Genomic DNA, 23,935 nt, shown 5'->3' with positions numbered 1-23,935 from the left:
AAAAATCTCATAATGTGAGTAAGAAGATTAATAATCACATCCCCCTTTGAACTGTGCATTGTTGTTGTTGTTTTGTCATTTAGTCGTGTCTGACTCTTCGTTACCCCATGGACCAGAGCACGCCAGACCCTCCTGTCTTCCACTGCCTCCCGAAGTTGTGTCAAATTCATGTTGGTTGCTTCGATGACACTGTCCAACCATCTCATCTTCTGTCGTCCCCTTCTCCTCTTGCCTTCACACTTTCCTGACATCAAGGTCTTTTCCAAGGAGTCTTCTCTTCTCATGAGATGGCCAAAGTACTGGAGCCTCAGCTTCAGGATCTGTCCTTCCAGTGAGCACTCAGGGTTGATTTCCTTTAGAATTGATAGGTTTGTTCTCCTTGCAGTCCAGGGGACTCTCAAGAGCCTCCTCCAGCACCACAATTCAAAGGCATCAATTCTTCAGCGGTCAGCTTTCTTTATGGTTCAGCTCTCACTTCCATACATAACTACAGGAAAAACCATAGCTTTGACTATTCAGATTTTTGTTGGCAAGGTGATGTCTCTGCTTTTTAAGATGCTGTCGAGGTTTGTCATCTCTTTCCTCCCAAGAAGCAGGTGTCTTTTAATTTCGTGGCTGCTATCTCCATCTGCAGTGACAGATTTTACTTTCCTGGGCTCCATGATCACTCCATATCTTCCCCTTCTATTTCCCAGGAGGTGATGGGACCAGTGGCCATGATCTTAGTTTTTTTGATGTTGAGTTTCAGACTGTTTTTTGCTCTCTGTTCTTTCACCCTCATTACGAGGTTCTTTAATTCCTCCTCACTTTCTGCCATCAGAGTGGTATCATCTGCATATCGGAGGTTGTTGATATTTCTTCCGGCAATCTTAATTCCGGCTTGGGATTCCTCCAGTCCAGCCTTTCTCATAATTTATTCTGCATATACGTTAAGCCAGGTGACAATAGACAGCCTTGTCGTGCTCCTTTCCTAATTTTGAACCAATCAGTTGTTCCATATCCAGTTCTAACTGTTGCTTCCTGTCCCACATATAGGTTTCTCAGGAGATAGATAAGGTGATCAGGCACTCCCATTTCTTTGAGGACTTGCCATAGTTTGCTGTGGTCCACACAGTCAAAGGCTTTTGCGTAGTCAATGAAGTAGATATTTCTCTGGAACTCTCTGGCTTTCTCCATAATCCAGCCCATGTTAGCAATTTGGTCTCTAGTTCCTCTGCTCCTTCAAAATCCAGCTTGTACTTCTGGGACTTCTCGGTCCACATACTGCTGAAGCCTACCTTGGAGGATTTTGAGCATAACCTTGCTAGTGTGGGAAATGAGTGCAGTTGTATGGTAGTTGGAGCATTCTTTGGCACTGCCTTTCTTTGGGATTGGGATGTAGACTGATCTTTTCCAGTCCTCTGGCCACTGTTGAGTTTTCTAAGCTTGTTGGCATATTGAATGTAGCACCTTAACAGCATCATCTTTTAAGATTTTAAATAGTTCAACAGGAATGCTATCACCTTCACTGGCCTTGTTGTTAGCCAGGCTTTCTAAGGCCAACTTGACTTCACTCTCCAGGATGTCTGGCTCAAGGTCAGCAACTACATTATCTGGGTTGTCTTGGATATCCAACTGTTTCTGGCATATTTCCTCTGTGTATTCTTGCCACCTCTTCTTGATGTCTTCTGCTTCTGTTAGGCCCCTCCCATTTTTGTCCTTTATCATGTCCATCTTTGCATAAAATGTTCCTCTAATATCTCCATTAGGTCATGGGTAATATTTAGAATGCTGAAAATTGTGTTAATTAATGCACAGAAGTATTTTGTCTTTTGGCTTTTCTGCTTCATTCACATCATTCTCCTTCATTTTCAGTTGCCACTTTATGACTGCATTCTCCTGAAATATCCATTTTGAAAGTTATTTCTCTTTCTTGTAATGATTGCTGGTGCACAGGAGGACACCATGTCTCTCTACAGTGTAAGAAGGATGTTTTGAACAGATAGTTCATCTCCAAGAGCAAGCACTCAGGCCCAGCAAGATAGCAGGGTGAACACCCACTATCTGTGAAGATAAATTGGATTTTTGGAAAAGAATGCAGCTCTGAAAAGCTTTTTTCCCCCTAATCTGAATGTACAGTATATTCCTGGAATAAAAAACAACAACCAGGAATTAGGTTTGCCAACATTTCAACTGATTTCAGTAAACTTCAGTCTGAGGCTGCAGAGAAAAGATTTTTTTCAATGCATAGTGCAGACTGAACTCTTCATTTATGTTTAGAAAAAAGACTGATACACGTAACCCATTGTGACCTTTTCTTCTTTTTCTTTTAGTCTTGTTTACAGGGTAGTTTGGCAATATTATGGTCAGAAAAAAACATAGTTTCAGCTGATGTATTTATAGTTCATTTTCAGTGTCATATCATGGGGAATGTTTAACAAAGCTCAATAAAAAAAAAAAACACAGAGATTGCCAGAATGGAGAAGCTCCTTCTTCACTGGGTGCATAGTAACATATCACACTGGAGCACCTCAGCTTAGGGGTTGTTAATCATTCCATGTCTGAGAAGAAGCAGTACAGGGGCAAACTTTGAACTACAGTATATGATAGTGGCCTGCAGCCAACTTTTTTTTAGTGCCGAATCACAGGTGTGCTTCCTTTCTTCCTTGCAGAGACCTCCATGACATCTGCTCAAGAAATTTTCCCATTCCCCAAAATAACAATAACCCCCAAAATAATAATAATAATACAGTATGTCCTTCAAGGCAGGACATCTGAGGGGAACAGGCCAGAATCATCCCCTTCCAGTTTTGCTGAGGCAAGCAGTTTCCATCAGCAGGCCAAGCCTAATTGATTCTTCCTCGTGTGCACAACTCCCATCCACCTAAAAGAGCAGCACATATCACAATACATCAGGTTTTGGGCTCAATACCACTGAAATCTTGTGCACATATATGGGAACAAACACTGCTGGAGTCAGAAGTGTTTCCTTCCTTCTGACTGCCTTGGTTAGTCTGATAAAGCTCACTGAGTTTTCACAAAAGATCATCATCCAATTGAAATGCAAACTCTGACTTTAAAGGCTCCAGCTCTCTTGAAAACAAGTCAGAGCTCCATCAAAGAAAAGTGATGGAGTGTTCACATATTATTTTCCTCCACAGCTTAGTTATTTTCTTCCTTCTCCAACTTTGTGCAGATTACTCAACTGTTAAAGAGCTCAGGCAGATGACAGCGTTGGTTCCCTCTGGAAAAAAGTTCTATACAGCAATGCTGCCCCTTGTTCCTTCTCTGTGACATGGAGAACTTTTGCTCCATGATGTGCCTGATTTAGCACTAATATTGTAGACATGTTCATGCCATTTATGCCTTGTCTCAGAATAGTAGCCAAAATCATGACCTTCAGTACTTCTTTGTACTTCTGAAGGCTTGGTTTTGTTTTGTTTTAAACTTGCTTTGTGCAGGGGGCAGAGTTTAGCGCTATGGCACTTTTCATTGATGTTTACGTCCAGGTGTGAACATCTTGGTCAGAAGCTTTCTAACAGCATTCAGAAGCACGGTAAAAAAACAACAGCAACAAACTCAGATCCAGTAGGAAGGCCCCAAGAAAGAAGGTGATTTTTTAACTTACAGAAAGGAGGAAGAGAAATTCTTAAAGAGAAACATCTTTCTTGCCTCTTTCGTAAAGAAACATGAGTTTGTTTGGATGCAAATCCTGATAAACTCTGTACTCCCTGGCACCAGCTGGTAAAAGTGGCAGGATAAATGCTTCCTCTGGAAAAGTCGCATCAATTATGTTCGAAAATCCGGGCTCCATGCATTCAACTGCCATACCTGTCACTGAAATGAAACATGGAGTTCTGGGCTTCCGGTGAAGGAGTTTGATGGAGACAGGGAGAAGGGAATAAGCTAGCCTACCTCGATATAATATTTTCTCATCTAGCACTTGGCAGTCAGTAGTCCATGAGCAGGATGGTCTTCACTGTCCCAGCCATTGTTGCTGAGTGGAAGGCAAGAGGCAGGTGGGAAGAGGGTAAAGGTAAACTGGCATAGTCTTAGAACTGCAGTGTCCCACCAATATGTTTAGTAGCCCATGATTAAAAGAAAGGGATTGGAAATCCTAACTAATAAAACTTCTGTAAGTTTTATTCTGTAAGATTGGCATCACCTGGAAGGATTGTGACATGCCAAGGGTACCAAGGGACTAGTTAATCTCTCTCTTTTACACTGTAAATCCATTATATTGATAGGGTTTTGGTAGCTATGCTTAAAAGACTGGAAGAGACTGTGAATATTGTCAAGGGTGCTTTATATAGAACTCCCTTGAAAGATGGTCCGGAAACTACATCTGGTGCAGAATTCGGCAAATGAACTGCCTGTAAAAGCTACTACAGGTATTCAATACATGCAGTACCTATTCTCTGCCAGCTACATTTGGCTGCCAGGCCCAATTTAATTTCTGGTATTAATCCTTAGGGCTCTGAATAGTTTGGGAAAAGGTTACCGGGCAGACCATATGCACCCATCATCATCATCATCATCATCATCATCATCATCATCATCATCATCATCATCATCATCATTATTATTATTATTATTATTATTATTGTAAGTATATACACAGTATACCCATACAACGAAATTCACAGACACCCAGAGACCAGACACACGCACAAACATAAAATTCCCCAAACACTCCCCACCCACTAAAAGTCCCCCACTAAAAATACAAACATCTACACCGCTGGCCAAGTAACACAGTCTAACTAAGTATTCACTACTGGTGGTCTTTAAGCTCATTATTAATTGCAATTATAGCTCTGGGATAAAAACTATTGAGAAAACGTGTGGTCCGAGTCTTAATTGTTCTATATCTTCTGCCAGATGGTAACAGTTCAAAAAAGTTATAAGCAGGATGGGAAGAGTCTCTCAGGATGCTGTGTAATAATAATAATAATAATAATAATAATAATAATAATAATAATAATAATAATAATAATAATAATAATAATAATAATAATAATAAGGGCCTAAGTGAGGTTTTTTTTAAAAATCAGTAGCCTCGTGGCACAGTGGTTAAACCGCTGTACTGCAGCTAAAACTGTGCTCATGACCTGGGGTTCAAATCCCAGGTAGCCGGCTCAAGGTTGACTCAGCCTTCTATCCTTCCGAGGTTGGTAAAATGAGTACCCAGCTCGCTGGGGGGGGGCCAATGTGTAGCCTGCATAATTAAATTGTAAACCGTCCAGAGAGTGCTTGAAGCGCTATGGGGCGGTATATAAGCACCACGCTTTGCTTTTTGCTTTTTGCTTTTGCTTTCTGGTCCACAAGTAAAAGCTATGACATTATTAGGTACTAAGTTTAGGGTCTTTTCTGGGTTGGGATCATATCTTTGGAATATCTCCCCTGGTAACTGAAAACAATCTCCTCTTTGCTATCCTTCATGATATTTTAAAATACTATTAAAGGCTGCCTGTCTGGATCAGAGGAATATTTATATGCTGTGCTTCTAATTAGAATATTAGCTACTAGCCCTGCTATTCTACATGCTGTATCCTGTTTAATTTTTGTTTAAATGATTTATAGAATGGAATTAGATTAAATAAAATGTTGGTCCTCTTGAAATTAATTGGACATACGTAACTGTTGACTAACAGCTCTTGTTCATTTCAGTGAGTGTACTTTAATCAGGAGATTGCATTCAGTTCATTGTTTTTAGGGTTTGATCATGTGGTTGTATTTTTAATTAGACACAATCCACTTTGTAAGGAGTTTGTCCTGAAAAGTGTAAATTATTTATAGAGTGGAATCCTACTGGTGTTTTGGAAAGGGGCAGCATAACATGCCATAGCTAACTGATGAGGTGCCCCTTTCTTTCATGTGCTTGGTAACATGCCTGTTGCATACTCAGGAGATACCCTAATGCCTCATCAGTTAACCATAATGAGCCACAGCAAATTACACAGTGCCTCGGTGGACACTAGCAGGTTTATGGCCATATTCTTGTATAAATAATAGTAAAACTCATAAAATAATTTATGATTCATAAAATAATTTATCATAAAATGGTCATAAAATAATAATTAACTCATTCATAATAACAATAATAACAGCAGTAACTGAACATATTTCAAATTTATATTTTCAGCTTTAATTGAAGCAAGGATCTAAACTGCTGTTTAAATCGATGGTACTTAAGGGATTTAACTTGGCTGTGCTGTTTGTATAAGCTAATGGTAAGGTCAGCTGAGGATTGCAGTGCAGAAGTAGACCATACCTTTATTAGACCACAAAAATTAATACAATCCTCTAGCTTTCATGGATCCAAGCCCAGTTCTTCAGGCATCCACTGGTGTCTTGTTTTTAACGCGTGGATTCTATCTTACGACTGCTGGTCTTCTGCAGCACACAAAGGCTTCTGCGGTTTAGCCCACAGTGCCACCACGTCCCATTGTTGTTAGTGCAGAGAATTATAATCTCAAAATTTCATGGCAGATGGATGTGATAAATTCTCTAACTTATCTAATTTAGGGGTCAGTTAGAAAAGGCAGAGACAGCACTGGAGATGTGGTTCAAGTTACATGTCAAGAAACTATTGATTGGATATCATATCCCATCTCCTCAAACAAAGAAGCTCAGGCATATACCCTCCAAACATGGCATTTTTTTTTTTTTTGAAACTACAAGCTTCTGTTTATCTTGAGGAACAGGGCAACAAGAACAAAAGAACAGCAACAACAATTTAACAAAACAGTGGTCCTCCTTCTGCGAAATGGTGTGAAATTTTAGTAAACTCACCAGGTAATTTGGAGTCAAATTAAAGTCAAAGTAATAAAGTAAAATGATTACCTTTCTTTCAGTTTGCCATCCTTCTTGGCTGATGTTTAGAGTCCATGTTCCAGAAGGCTTTTAACTGAAATAATATCAGCTGTGGGGCTGATGGCAACTTTTAGAATATATATTTTAATTGCATTTTAATTATTTTGCCCTTTTATTTTGCCTTTTTATTGTATTTTAAATGCTGTAAGTCGCCCAGAAACCTTCGGGTAGTGTGGGCAGCATATAAGTTAAATAAGTAAGTAAGTAAGTAAGTAAGTAAGTAAGTAAGTAAGTAAGTAAGTAAGTAAGTAAGTAAATAAATAAATAAATAAATAAATAAATAAATAAATAAATAAATAAATAAATAAATAAATAAATAAATAAATAAATAAATAAATAAATGTTGTTCTTGCTGGGCAAAGGGGTGACTACTACTGGTATCATCATAGAGAGCCATGTGGTCCTCACACAATACAATGCAGAAGTAGGGTATATCTTTCTTAGACCATTAAAAAGCATACAATCTGCTAGCTTTCACAGATTTTGTGGAACAACTGAAGAGTGTTACTTTTCTTCCTGTATTAAACCAACACTGTGCATCTTGCAGGTAATCCATGATGGGCCAATTAAAAAAAAACATTAATGAAATTGTGGATTGGGAATTGAGAGTTCTGGAGAATTTTTGCCTCCTCTTGAAAGAAAATGGAAGGTCAGCCTCTGTAAAGTCATGTGGTGAGGATGATACGTAGAATAATTTATGAGTTTGGTCTAAAAGCAAAGAGGAACATTAGGAAGGAGATTTTAGAAGGCTAAAATATGAAACATCTAAAAAGATAGCCTGTGATTGGAATTTTTTAAATTAATGAAATTATCTCCGCATCACAATGTGAGCTTCTTTCACCTCTGGGATTATCCAGATTAGTTTACTTTGTTTAGTGATTGGTCTTCAGGTGTAAGTATGGGATTCCTTTGATGTTTGCTTTCACAAATATGGAATAACTGTCCTAATCACCTCTTTTCCAAAAGTAATTTTTATTTTTAATTACTGGCTATCTCTGACTTCTGTTTCTGGCCCAATTCAGCCAGGATAAGAAATAAGAAAGGCTAGTGTGTTAATGGCATGTTATGTGTTATCAAGTCACTTCCAACTGATGGCAGCCCCAACAGAGTTTCATTTTTAATTGTTATTGTTATTGTTATTGTTATTGTTATTATTGTTATTGTTATTGTTATTATTGTTGTTATTATTATTAATAATACTGTAATAATAATAATAACAAAATTAATTATTACTTATTAATTATTAATTATTGATTAATTAATATGCCACCCACGCTACCCAAAGGGCAGGATATGTTCAGGGAATGTTTTGCCACTGCCAGACTCTAGCGAGTTTCCATGGCCAAATGGGAATTACAAAGGATTATAGAAAAGTGGGTTATGCACACCTTCTATTATATGACTCCATTGTCACCACGTTATAAAATACTTTATACACAGTAGGAGGTATGCAAACATTTCACATACCATGAAAATAGGATCCTTTGTAGTAAGAAGTTCCTGGCAGGATTTTTTTTTTCACTGCATGTATTTCCTTGTTTGCATCAAGGGTTTATGGTATTTTTCAACAGCTGTGTCTCCAGATATATAAACTGAACGTGGGTGGGTGGGACACACAGCGCTATTATCTGAAAACTGTAGTTGTTTAAAAATTATGGTGTAGGGCTTCCTTCTCTTTTTTACTGTGTGCCTGCCAGTCACACGACTCAGGCATCTCAGTTTTGAAGCTAACAGCAGCTTCTGTTCTCTATCCTCACTCAACACTAGTAGTAACTACTAACACTCTTCTCTGTCAACCTCTGCATCCAATAAATCATTCTGAAGATAAATTCAGCCTATACTTCTGGAATGCGGGAATATTAATTGACCATTGGGCCACATCAAATATGAAACTTTATACATATTTAAAATGACTTCATTCAACACACATTCCTGTTAAGTGATCCAATCAATCAGTTTAATACCAGAGTCACATTGGCTCAAGTTCCTCCAGGCAAGGTAGCTGGAAATGAAGGTCAATATCTTAACTGATGTCTGATTAGGAATGATACTCTAGAGTGTAGCCAATTCTTTTGTTTACAGCTTACCGTCTACATTTTTCTTTGGTCTTTTATGTTCAAATCTAGTGAGGGATGACAGAGAGCCTGGATTAGGGAATTGGATGCAGCAAGCTTTTCCAGTTCTAAATTTTGGTTTTCAGTCTCATGACTTTGGGAGATACTGTTTAGACAATTCTGTCAGTCTCTGATGTCTAGACATTTCCTAACCATTGAGACAAGAAACAACAAATTGTGCTCTCTGGTTAATTGGAAGACTTCATCCAATTAAAACGTCATCTAATTAAGAGCTTGAGTGAATGGAAAGCAATAGGCCATATTTATTAATGGAATGATTTAATAAGATAAACAGTGGAGTACAGAAAATAGCACGGATGCTATACCCATGATATTTGGGTGAAGGATGACCTCCAAGCTGCTGACCAAACTGAAAATTGGCCCTTGGTCCAGCCAACATCCCAGATAACTGTGCTAGAGGAATTGTGGGTTGACTGTTGACTGTTTCTTGCTTCTGTTGATAGTTGGCAGGATGGATTAAAAATAACAACTTCAGGATGGTTTTTATTGTGGCTTAAGAGCATTTCTGTGAAATGCTCTTGGTCAAATAAACATGTTCCAACCTCCCTTTTTATGCGTTTTCTTTCTAGTTGTGTGCCATGACCATTTTTCCATATGATACACTTACAGCTTGCACTGTTCTGTTCTGACAATGTGTCCATGGTGTACATATAATTATGGTGCATCATTTCCCCCTTATAGTCTTTCCTGTTATTTCTTGCACCCTGCTGTTTGATTGTGTCCTTGTGGCAAAATGGCCTTCTTTAAAATACCTGGCTCTGAAGGCAAACTCAGGCTTGGGTCTTAGTCCAGCACGAAGTCCTAGAGGACAAGGTGGTTCGCATTTGAGCTTGCCTGATGGCACTGGCTTTCATTACTGTGGTCCTGCTCAATGGCTACAGATGTTTCACAGGGAGTATATAGCTGATTTTCCAAGCATCACTCACTTCCTAAGCTACAAATACAGCCTTTGTTAGCCCTACTGACAGCCAAGCTGCTCTAAAATTTCATTTGACTTTACATTCATATTGAAATACACTGGGCAAGCAGGTTGCTGTTTACCTACAGCCAGGTACTGCGATTGGAAGCTCTAACCTGGGGACAGACACTGTTGGTAAATATCAGCTCTGGTCACATGTTGCCAATGATTTTATATTAGGGTTTTCCTGTTACCCACCAATTTGGGCTTTTGGTTTTCTGGCAAGGAAGAGAGAGCAACAGCTGAACCAAAGGTCCAATATTATTTTGAATAGCGAAGAGCAAGAAAGATCAGCTGGGATTTCGCTTAAGGCAGAGAAGACTCCGAACATATAGAGTACATACATTTTATATTGATACAGACAAAGAGCAATGAAATGCCACAATTCGATTGGTCATTCTTACCCCAACTTTGGATCCAGTCCCTCCTTAGGTAAATGATGCCAGCTACATGTAGATATGCATATTGTGCCCCCATCTTTCCTTGACCTGTGCCCAAGATGCACCTCAAAGTCTGGGGACAAGAGTATCCATTTCCCCTTATCTATTGGTATGTTTATTTTTTCTTCCTGGGCCCTGATATAAGGCTTTCAATACTGTGAATCTCTTGTGAATGTTACAACAATCATTGCTGGCTTCCTCCTACCGGCATTGCAATGATGGGCCATATGTTACATCAAAAAGGTGTTTGGGTGAAGGAGAAGAGTCACATTGTTATTCTATGTCGGCCATAAATACCTTTTAGCTAGGTGTGAATGTTTCAGGGTTAGGTCTTTCTGGGGTCTGTGTTTTCTCCTTTGCCTTGTCAGTTCTAAAATGTAGCTAAAATGTAGTTTCATGTTACCCGGTATCACTTCCCCCCCCCCTTTTAAAATTCTGACAACAGTAAAATGGCTGAATTTAAATTTGCCCCATGTGGTATAGCAGAGGCAACATCAGGTGTAGCACAAGGGGAACACAATGTGGCACAGACAGTGGTAAACTTAGCAAGAATACAAATGACAATTAAAAGTATAATTCCAATACAGATATATTTAAAGGTTGAAAAGTCCAGGAGCCAAGAAGTGAGCCAAGACCAATTCCAATTTTCATCATTAAAAACATCATATATCCTGGTTTGGTCGGCTTGGTTCTTGCGGACCAGGTCGGCCAGGTCATCATGGTCAAGGATCAATCCCTTAGTCTCATCATGATACATCACACAGCATGTTTCATTAATGTAAGCACATAACCAGCCGTGTTGAAGCATATCTGGAGCTAACCGGTGTTGTAAAACCGTGTGTTTGATTGATACAATTTCAGCTTGTAAGCGCTGCTGGATATCGTTAGTGATGTTTTCCAATTATTCTACTGCAACGGAGGTGTTATAGACAAAGTCAAGTGGTAAATATTTCTATAATTTTCTGTGATCCCTACTGTAGGAAGGATGGTGCAGCCGATTAGTGTGCCTGCAGACTGTTTGCAGGTTTAGACAAGGCCCTGGAAGGACAGTGGGTGGTCCGGGAAGAATATTGCATGGCTGAGAGAGGCTGGGGGTGCATGCTGCCCAGCCACAAACAGCAAACGGTGCATATACCTTCCCATGCTGATGGAAGGACTTTAAAAGCTTTTAAGCCACACAGCCACCAAAATCCAGATTCCAGACGGATTGGTGTGGTGTATTGCAAAATGTGAAGGGCAGTAATAATTAAAGGTTTTGGTTCTCACCTCCCTTCTGGGTATTGGAGAAATAGAGAGTACAGAGTATATCTGGTACTATTACGGTTATAATTTAAAAAGGGGGCCCTGTCATTCCTTTTCTTAGCTTTTGACGATTCTTGCCCTACCTGCAAAGCACTTAGTTAATGGTGATGCTTCCTCATCATGGCACAATGCTGTCATGAGACTTAATTAGATTTTTAATGGGCACAGTCCTACCACAGACTGAACTTTTGCACCTGCTAGAACTGCCACCTTGGTTCAAGATAGCTCAAGATTTCTGTCTCTCATTAGGGAGATATGAGAGAAAATATGTGGGTGAGATGGTCTGTTTTCAAAATCACTGATATTTTAATTTCAGGAAGCAAACTAGAAGCTAACAGCAGCAGCAACAACAACAGCAGCAACAACGGTAGCTGCTAATTTGCTTCCTGAACTTTGTAAAAATCAATGATTTTGGAAAACAGACCATCTCACCTGTTACCGGCCAAATCTGAGTTCTAAAATTTTCTGGCAAGGAATCAGGCATAGACGCAAACAGCTGAACCAAAGGCCCAATTTTATTTGAATAGCAGCAAAGAAAAGGTCAGCTGGGACTTCTCTTAAAAGCAGAGAAGATCCTGAAAATACAGTGTACATATGTTTTATAATGAAACAAAGAGTCATAAAAGTACTACAATTCTATTGGTCATTTGTATCTCAACTTTGGATTCAGTTCCTCATTGGGTAGCAATGCCAATTAAGTTAACCTATTGGCTACCTATAGATATGCAGATTGTGTGCTCATGTGTTTTTTGCTTATGCCCAGGAAGCATCTAAATGTCTGGAGAAAGAATATTATATTTGGTATATCTATGTGTTTCTTTCCTGGCCCTGATATATGGCCTTCCTTCTCCCGCTCCCTGCTGGTGATGTTCCGGCTATTGGCCACATTCCTTAGCTGGCCATCTGCTAGATCAAAGGTGAAGGGGTGCAGGGAAGAGTAAAGAAAGGAAAATCCAATACTACCTGTGAATGTTAGGGTTATACTAAAATCTAGTTTGATTCTGCTCATTCACCCAAAATCTTTTAGAATTAGACTCCTAATTTTTAGACCTGACCCTTTGGTTAATAATCATAATCATAAATTAACCCAAAATACACCAAAAGGCCCTAAGAGTCCTGGAATCTCTAATTCTCAAGGAATTAAACCCAAAGAAATATTACTCTTTCAACTTCTCACTGCTCAGGGAAGAGAAAGGGTGTAACATTTTTCCACCTCAGTGTTCTTAGATCAATTAGTGCCATAGCAATGGTTACTTTTTTAATGTGTCAAGATAGTAGAAAGGGCCATTGTTTTTGTGACAATTGCCCACATCACTCATGCCATTCATATTCATGAACTGATTTTCATGAACCTATGAGAGATCTGGAGAGGCGGAGTCAGCAGCTACATGAGGTTTGGCGGGAGAAGGAGGAGTCAGATAGGGCTAGTTAGAGAGAGGGAACAGATACTGGGAGGTAGAGTTGGTTAGGAAAATAAGCAGAGAAGGTGGTAATGATATAGCAAGAGAAAAGAAGTATATACTGAGAGAACTGTTGAGGAGTACTGAGATAACTGTCTTGCTTCTTTTATTTGTTCTATGAGCAGAGTATAATTTTTATCTGAGAAACTTCTGTTATGATTCAATCTGCTTCACTTCAATAAGTAAGTTCTGTTTCTGTTCACAAGTCAAGTGTTCAGACAAACATTTATATTGTGGATTGAGGTAATCCGCTAGTGGCAGCGAGAGGAAAATGCGACAAGAGCCTTTGTGAGGGAAAGACAAGCAGGGGCCACAAGGGCGAACACCACATTTTTACTTAACAAACTCAGAGAGACACAATTTTTGATCTAGAAGTAAAAAGTGAAATTAATCTGCCAGTGCTCTCTGTATAATCTATTCTCGGTAAAATCAGAGGTTGGAATCATTAATTTTTTTAAAAAACTGCAGTACAGAATCCCCAACCACTATACCTATATGGAATGAGTCTGGGAACTGTAATCCTGCCTGCCCATCTGCCCCCACAACATTCTGATGCTCTGTTGTGTAGCTTCCTGGCTACTGTTTTGGTTTTTTGTGTGTGTGTGTGTTTTTTTTTTTTATTCTATAGAAACTGGGTTGTTTTTATTTAGCTCTTTTTCAGTCAGCTTGCTGGGGTCGGTAAGCGTTGGATCCACCTTGTATCTTTTCTCTCCCTTCCAGCCATGTTTCTAAACAGGTCCCTCTCCTCATTTTCTCCTTGCCCATCCAAAGTTCAAAATATTTTCTGCTTTCTTGTACATGTGCCTTTGTTTTTGACAGTGCTCAGTATGGTTCCCTAGCATTTGATATCTATAGAAGAACACCAGGGCACCTTCGTCTCACCTCTCATCTTGCCTTCCACAGCTTTCTTTCCCTGCTACACGCACAGCAGATGGTCTTGTAATTAAAGAACTGAGATCAGAGATAGAAGAACTCAGCTCTTTGCTGTGACTTGACTTTGTGCATGATGTATGACATGAATTCACCATTATACCTTTTGACCTCATTGGGGTGTGTGTGTGTGTGTGTGTGTGTGTGTGTGTGTGTGTGTGTGTGTGTGTGTGTGTGTGTGTGTGTGTGTGAAGTACACAGAAGCAAACTTTCCTGCCATTTAACTCTTCCATTGTTGCAATATTGCACTCCAAACTTCATTGATAGGAGCATACCTAGTTAATCATTGATAGGAGCATACCCAGTTAATCACTGCTGGGAGAACATAAATGTTTACTTTCTCTGCAACATGGTTGAGTGTAGCTGAGTTTATATAAATATCACATGATAATGTGGTGGTAGACTGTGGGGAAACCATGCTTTCCTAGGCTGTGCTGTCTGCTACTTAGAGATCAGTTGACTGAAAGATCCACCAGAATTCCTTCTACAGTATGTAGACTTGTGGTTGGGGAGAACCGTCTGGTGTGACCTTCTCTCCAAATGTCTTGTTTTCTATGTGGGATTTATATTTTTGTTTTTCTCTTTTTTTGGTTAGAAGAGGAGTAGTCCACACACAATCCCAAATTTGCAGTATGATGTGGTACAACAAATTAACAACATGGGTCATGGCTAGGCCAAGAGGTTTTGCCAACTGACCTGAAGGGCAAGATGGCACTCTCTTCCAACTCTGTCTGGACTTGACTTGATGTAGACTGTTGGTAGCTGGATTTTACTGCAGTAGTGGTGATGTGATAGTAACCTTGTAGCATCCCCGGAGAGACATCCTTTCTCAGAAATATCACTCTCTAGAGAGTTATACATATGTCTGGTACCTTTGCCTTTGAATCTAGCATGTCTTCCTAACGTCACTCGATTAATCTTCTGCCCAAGGGACAACTGCTCCCAAACCATCCAAAATATTTGGCATTGCAATTTTACTGTGCTAGCCAGCCAGATCTGGGATTAATATTATTTAATTTTTAAGTTAAACTGTTTGTTTGTTTGGTAAAGTTTGTCTTCTTATTAAAGGCAATGTGTTGTCTGAGCTGACGTCACAAGTCATCTGCCAGCACAGCAGTCACATGTTCCCTTCTCCCTCCCCTCCGCTGGCTCACCCACTGATCTGCCAGCACATGCAGCTCCTTGCTCCCTCATTGCACAGTCTTCCAGTTCGGGCAGGGGCACAGTCTTCCCTTCTCCACCTCCTGCAGCAGGTGGCCACTCAGATGAGGAGGTGGGGCAGGGATTCCTGCAGTGCTGCTTTGAGTGGCTAGCTGCTGCAATAGGTGGAGAAGGGAAGTCTGAGCTCCTGCCTGGTCAGGAAGATAGTCTGAGGAGGAGGGAAGGAGCAGTGTGTGTTCAATGGGTGAGCCAGCGGAGGGGAGGGGGAAGGGAATTCGTGGCAACTGTGCTGCCATGCAGAAGACTTATGAAGAAGGGCCATGAGGTACTTTTTGCCCACCTCTAGAGAGTACATGTCACACACTCTGTTTTCACTGTCTGTTATTACCTGTAAACTGTTACTTACAAAGAAATAACGAAGTGAGTTTTTCTAAGTACCAAACAAAAGGAATTTGTTAGAGAAACACAGATATATGAAAGGAAGGGTAATTTATCAGGTTATTCAAACTGAAGTGAAAAAAACATATATATATATCTCTGTCTGTGTATATATGCATGCATGCATGCATGCATGCATGCATACATACATACATACATATGTGTGTATGTATATGTATATGTGTATATATATATATGTATATATGTATATGTACATATATGTCTCTCTCTCTCTCTCTCTCTCTCTCTCTCTCTCTCTCTCTCTCTCTCTCTCTATCTATCTATCTATCTATCTATCTATCTATCTATCTATCTATGCCAATTCTCCTAGCGAATTCTCAGGCTACTTGAAACTCCCCTTTCTAAACTGCCAAAGAAAGAAAAATCACCTTCTAAGCACATCAATCAATCAGTGTTCAGCCCTATATTCAACATTCTGTTACTCGTCCACCAATCATTCCAGTGCTCAATTTAAGTGCATCTACTATTCATACGTCTCATACAGACTTGTCATCACTGTATTTGCAGAAGTACATATAGACATTGCTATTCAGAATGGCAAAATTGCCACAATTTTGACCTACACCTGATGAAAAGAAACTACTCAGCACAGGGTGCAGGGCTGATCAAGTGACAGCATCTTCCCTGTAAGGTGAATGGTTGCAGGAGTGAGCAGGAATAGGTGGGGAACGATTGCTGGTCCCCTTCCCCATCACCACAACATGAACAATGCAGGGAGATTGCAGCATAAAAACTGGACCTGGAAGCTCCTTGCACAGGTTGTATGGGCAGTAATGTTTTTTTGCTTTGTTTAGCAGGGAAGGATATTTTTCATTTTGTGGCATTACTTGCAAGACTGCATTAATTTATTTCTTTTGCAATTATTATTTCCATGTACTGAAGAAGTTGCCTTCTATATTATAGGTTTTTATTACAGATGACACATTTTTTTAATTTAAAAAAGAACCTTGAACACATGTAGATTCACGAACCTATGTCTCTCGAAGTCCTTCAATTTGACGTCTTAGAACTCTCTTGCAAGGGAGATTCTTCCCCATTGCTAGACTCAACCAGACACAAGAGGCAAGCAAAATTTGTGACAACCCGATATAGCTTTTGGCTTCGTCATGATTTACAAGTGTTTTGTCTGGGGACAACTGCTCTTATGGCTTCCATGTTTTTGAGAACTTCTTCAACATTCCAAGGAAACAGTGACAAAGGAAGTTTGGTTGTGACCAGGAGAGATCTAAGATGTAGGATGGGAGTTGTAGTCGGAGAGGAATAATCAGGGAATGTCAGGACAATGAAAACTCGTCAGGGAAAGTCATGGCAATTAGAAGTGATGGAAAGTCAGGGAAACTGTGACCAAGACTTATGCGCACAGTAGCTTTTCGACACACTGCTGAATGTGGAGGCTCTTTTCGTACATCAGTTGGCCTAGAGAAGAAGCAGGATGCAAGTACAATTTAATGATGACCTTTTATTCCTCTGGCCTTTCCCAACTCCGTATCATTCCCAGCTCCACTTCTGTTGCCCTAGCAACCAACCTAGAGTCTTTGTGGAGCTCTGTCCCTCTACAGTTGGCAAAGTCAGCCTGTAGCTTTTGCAAGGCAAGGGAAGTTCAAATGTTTGGAGCAACATGCAAACTTCAAATATTTTCATCCCTACTGGCTGGTAGTACATTTAGCTTACATTCAAAAATAAACAGGTGTTTGGGTCATGCTTGTGTAGGGTAAGCCCAGAAGTGAGTTGCAAATGAGTTTTGTTGCTGCTGGATTTCACAGATAGTGAGCACTTTATTTCCACAGTGCAAAGTGAAGCTTGCAAATAGAATTATTCCTTCCTGCTGGAATGTATAGAGTACCAGCTACAGGATAGCCTCTACCATTCTTACTTGTTCGAAGTTCTGACAATTGCTGAGTGAGGTTAACTGATGAAAAAAGAGTCTGCTTCTAGGATTTTCCCTTATATGGTGTCAATCTGTGAATGGGAGTGAACACCTCTTCTACCCAAACACCAAGCAATTGTGAGGATTGTTTTTCAAAAGGATGAATGGTAGTGATCAGAAGAGATTATCCTTTTTAGACCATCTTGAGTGCCGCCATGGGCATTGTTAACATACAGGCTGCCCTTAACTATGTAAAGCTTGGCATCCTTTTTTCTGTTGACAATGCAGGCACGATACTGTGCAGCAGTATAGGACCATTTTCTTGGCTTATAATTGTAGATATAGAAGCACAATATCCCACATTCAGAAACTAGAGTGTTTTTGTTCTGTTCTGTTTTGTTTTTTAAGAATTGAATAGATGGAACATAGAGGCCTAAATCCTACTTTCCTCCCACCATTATACAATTTTGCAGTTGTGGAAGTTGCTGTGTTTTTGTTGTGTGTCGGACTCTTCGTGACCCCATGGACCAGAGCACGGCAGGCCCTCCTGTCTTCCACTGCCTCCCGGAGTTTGGTGAAATTCATGTTGGTAGCTTTGATGACACTGTCCAACCATCTCGTCCTCTGTCATTCCCCTTCTCCTCTTGCCTTCACACTTTCGCCAAATCACGGTCTTTTCCAGGGAGTCTTCTCATGAGATGGCCAAAGTATTGGAGCCTCAGCTTCAGGATCCGTCCTTCCAGTGAGCTCTCAGGGTTGATTTCCTTCAAAATGGATAAGTTTGTTCTCCTTGCAGTCCAGGGGACTCTCAAGAGCCTCCTCCAGCACCACAATTCAAAAGCATAAATTCTTCAGCGGTAAGCCTTCTTTATGGTCCAGCTTTCACTTTCATACATTCCTACTGGAAAAACCATAGCTTTGACTATGCGGACCTTTATCAGCAAGGTGATGTCTCTGCTTTTCAAGATGCTGTCTAGGTTTGTCATTGCTTTCTTCCAAAGAAGCAGGCATCTTTTAATTTCATGGCTGCTGTCACTGTTACCGGTCAAATTTGGGTTCAGGTTTCCAGCGAGGACAAGAGGCTAAGTCACATGCAGCTGATCTATGAGCCAATTTATTAAGAAAAGAAAACAGCCAAGCCTTCCTCTTAACAGCAGAGAAAAATGTCCCAATGAGATGTATAGACATGCATTTTATAATGATACAGACAAAGAGCCATAAAATACTACATTTCTATTGGTCATCTGTACCCCAACTTTTGGATCCTGGTTCTGATTGGATTCCAGATGACCATCCAGTTGACCCACTGGCTAATTAGAAATATACATTTTCTGCCTTGACCTCATACCCAGGATGCCTCTTAAAGTCTGGTAATAAGGGCAGCTATCGTGTCATCTTATTGATATGTTGATGTATGTTTCTTCCTGAGTCTCAGTGTGCCCTTCAAGGAGGGTCATTCACAGGTACTTATTACAACCTTTATCAGTGGCCTTCCTGCCCTTCACATTTCAATGCCCGGCCATCTGGGCCATACTTTACCAATCAGGCAGTTCCTGAAGTCGAATAAGGGGTCTCTTTGTTTTGATGGGCCATGAATGAGCCATAAATGTTATCAGGTATAGCTATCTCTGTAGGCATGAATGGTTTTTGTTGTTCCCGGGTCTGGGTTGAGGCAGAGTTAAGGTTTTGTAAATGCAGGCTACGTGACCATTTGGAAGGGCATGCATTAAGATCATTGCAGAAATACCAAGTATAATAAAAGAGTGCCTGACCACCTTATCTATCTACTGAGAAACCTATATGTGGGACAGGAAGCAACAGTTAGAACTGGATATGGAACAACTGATTGGTTCAAAATTGGGAAAGCAGTACGACACTGCTGTATATTGTCCGCCGGCTTATTTAACTTATATTCAGAATACATTATATGCAGAAGGCTGGACTGGAGGAATCCCAAGGAGGAATTAAGATTGCCGGAAGAAATATCAACAACCTCCAATATGCTGATGATACCACTCTGATGGCAGAAAGTGAGGAGGAATTAAAGAACCTTGTAATGAGGGTGAAAGAGGAGAGTGAAAAAAATGGCCTGAAACTCAACATCAAAAAAACTAAGATCATGGCCACTGGTCCCATCACCTCCTGGGAAATAGAAGGGGAAGATATGGAGTGATCATGGAGCCCAGGAAAGTAAAATCTGTCACTGCAGATGGAGACAGCAGCCACGAAATTAAAAGACGCCTGCTTCTTGGGAAGAAAGCGATGACAAACCTTGACAGCATCTTAAAAAACAGAGACATCACCTTGCCAACAAAAGTCTGAATAGTCAAAGCTATGGTTTTTCCAGTAGTGATGTATGGAAGTGAGAGCTGGACCATAAAGAAAGCAGACCGCCGAAGAATTGATGCCTTTGAATTGTGGTGCTGGAGGAGGCTCTTGAGAGTCCCCTGGACCGCAAGGAGAACAAACCTATCAATTCTAAAGGAAATCAACTCTGAGTGCTCACTGGAAGGACAGATCCTGAAGCTGAGGCTCCAGTACTTTGGCCATCTCATGAGAAGAGAAGACTCCTTGGAAAAGACCTTGATGTTAGGAAAGTGTGACAGCAAGAGGAGAAGGGGGCGACAGAGGATGAGATGGCTGAACAGTGTCTGCAAAGCAACCAACATGAATTTGACACAACTCCTGGAGGCAGTGGAAGAGAGGAAGGCCTGGCGTGCTCTGGTCCATGGGATGATGAAGAGTGAGACACGACTAAACGACGATAAAGTACATTTGAGATAAAGTACATCAAGAGCGTTTGTGGTACAGATACAGTGCAGTGTTTATGTTTTGTAGGTACATAGAGAAATTCCCAAGTCTTGTCAGCACATGTGGTTTTATCAGTTATGTCAAAATACAGTTTCAATATTCTCCCATATCATCACCATATGCAGTGATCATGAAACCCAAGAAAGTAAAATCTGTCACTGCCTCCCTATCTTCCCCTTCTATTTGCCAGGAGGTGATGGGACCAGTGGCCATGATCTTAGTTTTTTTGATGATGAGCTTCAGACCATTTTTGCGCTCACCCTCATTAAGAGGTTCTTTAACTCCTCCTCACTTTCTGCCATCAGAGTGGTATCATCTACATATCGGAGATTGTTGATATTTCTTCCGGCAATCTTAATGCCGGTTTAGGATTCACCCAATCCAGCCTTTCGCATGATGTATTCTGCATATAAGTTAAATAAGTAGGGAGACAATATTCAGCCTTGTTGTATATTATCCAGCTGAGACTTCAATACTTTGGCCATCTCATGAGAAGAGAAGACTCCCTGGAATAGACCCTGATGTTGGGAAAGTGTGAAGGCAAGAGGAGAAGGGGATGACAGAGGATGAGATGGTTGGACAGTGTCATCGAAGTGACCAACATGAATTTGACCCAACTCTGGGAGGCAGTGGAAGACAGGAGGGCCTGGCACGCTCTGATCCATAGGGTCACAAAGAGTCGGACACAACTTAAGGACTAAACAACTACAACAACAATCATGCCACCTCTCTGTTTTCTCCTCTCTGAGCTAAACATACACAAGTCCCTCAGCCATTCTTTTCTGGGGCTGGTTTCCAGAAAGAGCATGGGACAACTCTCCTAAGGCACATCTTTCTCAGCAGAAGAACCCATTGGGCCTAGAGCTTGTAGGCGATGGAGAGAAACCCTGTGATGCCAAGCATACTATGACCAATAGCTCAGGAAATGAAGCTAATATACCAACACGAATTTGACCAAACTCTGGGAGGCAGTGGAAGACAGGATGTCCTGGTGTGCTCTGGTCCATGGGGTCACAAAGAGTCAGACACGACTTAATGACTAAATAACAAAATAGCAATGGCAACACAAGAACTTGCTAAACTTTTATTTGCTGCCTGAAACAGAGCTTGAAAAAATTACTTGTTTTTTTGGATATAATTCAATGCCCATATTGGTTGGGACTGTTGGTTCAAAAAATGTAATATTTTCAGACATTGAGCTGAGTAATGAGAAACTGAAGACATGGGAAGTCATGCAGCCAATGAAGCAACAGGAGGAGTGTCTGCCCTTTACAGACTTTCCCTCCAGTACTGCTGGATTCTTTTTACCTTGTCCTTCAGTATATGTACTAGGATAAATGGAATGGAACAGAAGAGAGAGGCTAATTAAAAAGGGCGGCTTCCATTGCTGCTCATGTTTAATTATGACTTGGGGATAATGACTTGGTGGCATTAGCCTGGGTTATTTTAACAACATCATTAATTTGCAAATCAGTAGCAATAAAAGTTTCTCTATACAAGAGCCTCACACTCCTGGATCCTGAAGTCACCTTCTAGAGTTATCTCAGTCAAAATTGTGCCTTGCACTTAGTTCAAAATAAGAATTCTTAATTCATTGTCAATAGTCAAGTTGATTTTGGGGACTATAGTTTCCAGTGGCAGCTACTGTGGCTATATCTCCTTCTCCTTCTCCTTCTCCTTCTCCTCCTCCTCCTCCTCCTTCTTCTTCTTCTTCTTCTTCTTCTTCTTCTTCTTCTTCTTCTTCTTCTTCTTCTTCTTCTTCTTCTTCTTCTTCTTCTTTGGTAAGATTTTTTTTTTAAAAAATCCATGTTTTGTTGCTTAATTTTGTACAGAGTTGCAACAGAGATTGTATGTTGTTTGCCACTTTAAAGTGTGGAAGGCACACAGTGATAAGGAAGTCATATGGTTCCATTGTACTTGAAGCCATCAATCTTATTCTGATCCCTTTATGACAGTCAAAAACCCAATTGTTTATGGGTACATTGAGTATGTAACTCCCTTATTACAACAGTCTCTCTCTATAGTAAACCAAGGAGCTAAGTTGACTGCACTCTGTGAGAGGGGAAGCTTAGGAGTGATCCTATCAATAGCCAGGCCATTTCTGCATTCCAGAGATCCACCAAGGCCTTGACCAGATTGCCTGCCATGGTAGCCAGAAACTCCTCAAGAGCCAATGGGAAACCATGTAGCTCCATCAGTCTCCTAGGGAGGACCATTTTAACTGTCTCACCTACCCTTGCAGAGGCTCAGCGTTCTATTAAGCCTATACCCTACTAGATTAGCGATCTTCTCCATGACAACAGAAATACCAAGAGTTCTTTTATACCCAGATCACCACCATCCTGCCCAGTATAGAAAACCAGTATGCTCTGCAACATGAGCAGGGCCAGATATCACTTGGGACAATCCCATGGTCACTGCCACCTTAAAAGCAGTGGAACCTCTGCCGAGGACACAGCAGCCCTGGCACAGATAAAGGCAGCTGCCCCATCCGCCTCCCCCCGCCCCCACCCTGCAACTACCACCACCTCACTGAACATTTGGCATGTTCTTCCTGTCTGAATAGCAAACAACCCCTTGTAGCCCAATCACTTGTTAATTAAGCATTTTCCTTTGTCATCTGCAAAGAGTCAAGGTTACTGAAATTATTATTATTATTTTTATATTGCTCCTTTCCCACTCTGCCATTGTTGTTCCATTTTCTCTCTTCTCCCCTCCCTGCTTCCCTTCTCTCATTCTGCACCCACTTTATCTCTCAAACTCTCCCTCAGAATCCACAGCTACCGGAGGCTGCTATCTCCTGGCTGGGCAGGCCCAAAGTCAGGCAGGCCCAGGACACATTAAATAAGTCCCTTCTTCCTTATCTCTCCCTTCCTCTCAAAATAAAAACACCCCCACAAAAAAATACTCCACCTTCAAACAAGTGTTAAAAGGGAAGGGAAAGAAAAGTCAGGGGAAGAAAGAGAGAAGAGAGTAAAGCAGCTGCTTTGCGATCCAGCAGCAGGGAAGGCTCACTCCTCCAGAGCAGCCAAGGTGCAAGAGACTGATGTTTTACAGGGGAAGTACAAAGACACAGCAGCAGCAGGTGTCCCCCTGGCCCACACACATCCCTGCCCTGGCAAATATCACACAGACCCTCTCTTCTCCTCCACTCAGAAGCCCTGGCCATAGCAGCCTTCACACAAGTTCTAGATTTTATACACCCCTCATCACCAGGTGGTAACATGGGGGAGGAAAGGAAGATGGGTGCAAAGCAGCTGCTTCACAGTCCAGAAGCAGGGAGAGCTTGGTCCTGCACAGAAGGACCAATTTCATTGGCTGGATGATGTTGGAGAAAAAGGCATCAGCTCCAATGTCCCTCAATTTCACCAAAGCCAATTTCCCCTTTCCTAGTGAAAGAAAAGGGATGTGGTGGCGCTGCGGGTTACGCCGCAGAAGCCTCTGTGCTGCAAGGTCAGAAGACCAGCAGTCGTAAGATCAAATCCACGCAACAGAGTGAGCTCCCGTCGCTTGTCTCAGCTCCTGCCGACCTAGCAGCTCAAAAGCATGTAAAAATG

The sequence above is a fragment of the Pogona vitticeps genome, chromosome 5 (assembly GCF_051106095.1).
Source record: "Pogona vitticeps strain Pit_001003342236 chromosome 5, PviZW2.1, whole genome shotgun sequence".
NCBI lineage: Eukaryota > Metazoa > Chordata > Lepidosauria > Squamata > Agamidae > Pogona > Pogona vitticeps.
Note: the sequence above shows the minus strand (reverse complement) of the source record.